The sequence below is a fragment of the Ahaetulla prasina genome, chromosome 5 (genome assembly GCF_028640845.1).
Source record: "Ahaetulla prasina isolate Xishuangbanna chromosome 5, ASM2864084v1, whole genome shotgun sequence".
Lineage (NCBI taxonomy): Eukaryota > Metazoa > Chordata > Lepidosauria > Squamata > Colubridae > Ahaetulla > Ahaetulla prasina.
Window position 1 is genome coordinate 43,445,702 of NC_080543.1, and position 3,261 is coordinate 43,448,962.

Here is a 3,261-nt window from a genome sequence, read left to right on the forward strand (position 1 = left end):
CAAAGTAGAATAAGAATATTGAACAAGAGTATCATTCTTCCTTTTATTGTCACTTCAGCCCAGTGTCTCTACGAATCAGGCAAAATACATCAACAACAATTATATTGTAGGGACTTAGTTTTATAGGTAGGAAAACTGTATATTTCATTAAATAACTGGGGGAATGGGAAGTGGTGCCCTATATTATGCTTTGGTTAGCATTTCTAATAATTGTCACAATTGTCTGTATCATCATCTTTATAACCTGCTTTTTGATTGTCTTGTATCCTGAATCATAACCAATTCCAGTGGCAATGTAACCAAGCATATTATAAATGGGGGCAGAGCATATCTAGTATAAAAACCTTATGTGCCCATTTTGACTCGATAGTCTTATACTTTGAATTCTAAATAATCTAATTAGCTGTAGGAGAAGGACTGGCAGAGCCAGAGAGAAGAGTGAAAAGAGGGCTTAGTTTAGATTTGTTACCTAGCCACAAGCCAATTAAGAACCTTGAATGCCATTGATCCCTATCTGACTCTAACCAGGGGCTGACCATTAGATGGGAAGATTCCTCAGCATAGACTTTTAGAATTAAATCAGTTAATTTGAACCTTCACATGTGAACCTGGTTGTTCATGCTTACATTGATGGAAATTAATGTATTTTGCCAAATATATTGAGTGAAAGAGATGTCAGTGTATATGTGGCCTTGGAAAAAGAAAGAGAACAATTCCAGTACAGATAGTCCTTGTTCAATAACCACTTGTTCAGCAACTGTTTGAAGTTACCACAGTGGTAAACAAGGAGACTTACAATAGGTCCTTGTACTTGCAGCCTTTGCAATATTCCTGCTGTCCCCTGATTGTCATTTGTGACCTTCACTGCTGGCTTTCAACAAGCAGAGTCAAATGAAAAACTGTCAGGAGGTTGCAAATGACGATCACATAGCTATAGGATGTTGCCAACCACATGGAATGCACATTACAATGGAAACTAGGACTGCCACAATTGCCATTGCAACTTCATGTGGTCATGTGACTTCTGCTTTACAACCACATTGCTTAGGGAAGTAGCTGCTGATCCCACTGACCGTAGTTAAGCAAGGGTTAGCTATCTGTATGTCATTTCATTTAAAGCATTTCTGTACACTGAAAATGAGATTGCATATCTTGTACTATCTTAAACAATAGAAATATAATGACCCTAACACACATTTCTTTTTTTATACTGCAATCAGCAGCTGAATCTTAAACTTAGCCTATATTCCCTATGGTGATTCTTTGTCAAATATGGAGGGAATAAGGGATAGGTTTATGAAGAAAAGACACTGGAAAGCATTAGAAGGAAGAATGATGTGCTACAATCATTATGAGATGTTGTTTCTATGCTGCCTTGTAATAATATAGTGATACAGGGTCATAAAGTATAACAAAATTCAGTATTAATAACTGTCATCAAGCAAATATTTATATCTGTAGCATGATTGTAGAGATGTTTTAAGTTGGTACTTTGATAAGAATGAATCATGCCTCTCTAAATATTATTTAAGATATGTGATTCTTGATTGCATGTACAAACACACCAAACTGGAATTTGAATAAATATATTTTTAATCAGATATTTAATTGTTATATTGGGTGCAAATTTGCACTGTTGGGAGACCTAAACAAACAGGTTAGGGACAAGCATTATGGAGAAAATCTATATGAAATCGAAAATGACTTGATGGCACAAAATGGCACATCATTGTTTGTGTAGGTGTGTGTGTGTATATACACATGTAACCTGAAGGGACAAACACTACTTACATTTATTTAGTAATTATACTGACAATACTGCAGTAACAATATCTTTCTTTCAAAATCTACCCTAATATTATCATGCGTGATGTGTCTAAATTTCTGTACTAATTTACAGCATTTGGTGTTGCAACTCTAAACTTGGCAGTTTCACTGGACATTGTACACATTTGACCAATATCAGAGAAATTAGTACTATGGTTAAGGCTGGTTTTGATTATTAAGAAACAATTAGGAAGTGTTCCTACACAGGTTCTCCCTTTCTCTTCCTCTTTTGGCGTGTAAGTTTTTCTAAAGTAATGAGTACGTCTTTTGAGGTAATATGGTCCAATTTTGACCTTGTAAAGCAATCCTCCACATGTGTTAGAACTCCAGGTATTCTGTCTCAGAACATACACTCACAAACATGCAGAGAATTGCAAAATTTGGTAGGAGGTTTTCAAGTAAATAAAGTGTCAAAGGAAATGTATGTGTGCAGATGTGCACACATACTCACACATAGGAAAAATCAGGTACCCCCAAAATACATCAAGTTTGCCAAATCCAAAATAGCAGGCAAAAGAGTGGTTGGGCAAAGTCCAAGAGTCCTAATGTTGTAGCAGAGTCATCAGCCAGTCCCAGTCCAGAATCATGGTCACAAAATTTCAAGTTGAGAGGCAACAAGAGTCTAAGTTAATGAATATTACCAATGGAGAGGTTTGGGCTCGCTATGCTTCTTACAAACTGGGTATTGCTTATAGTTGGAAAGGCAAAGTTCCTTTCTTGAGAAGAGCCTGGCAGAACCCCTTTGCTATCCTCCATGCAGAGCAAAATCTTGCTCTCCCAGCGGCTGGCAGCTCAGACTCCTCATCTTCTGAGATTAATGACAGCTGGTTAGTGAGTGCATCCTCCTCTGCCTGCAACTGCTCAGGCAGCAGTTTCTCTGGCAATGCCTGGACTGGCTGCTCACAGTTAGTACCGAGTCTGAGCTGGCCATGACATCAAGTCCTTTGACTGTGCTTGTTTGGGTTTTGAAAACTGTAGTTCCAGTACGCTGAGAGATTGTCTGATTCAGGAAGGTTCTTGAAAATCTATAGTTATATGAGTATTGTAGGCTGTATAGAATTTTTTTATTTCAAGTTGATACGAAACAAGGCATAGATAATGTATTTTTTTCCTAAAAACTTACATTTGATTGCAGAGAAACTCCCTTCTTGGTTAGAAAAGGCACGCCTGATTTTTGCTTTTAAATATATAAATATTTCACTTAAGGATGGAATACGTGATCATGTTTTATCTGATTAAAATCTTTCATTTCTCCCTTTCAATTTAAAGATAAATGGGCATGTATTGATCTCAAATAGTTTAGACTATTTTTTTACTCTGTTTGCTTTTGACTGGTTTGTGTAGTTTGCCCTGGAGATGAGAGACTTCCTTACAAAAGCAGGAGTCACTCATTTGGAGAATGCTGGATTTGCAAGAGGAAAAGGTCCAGTGCAG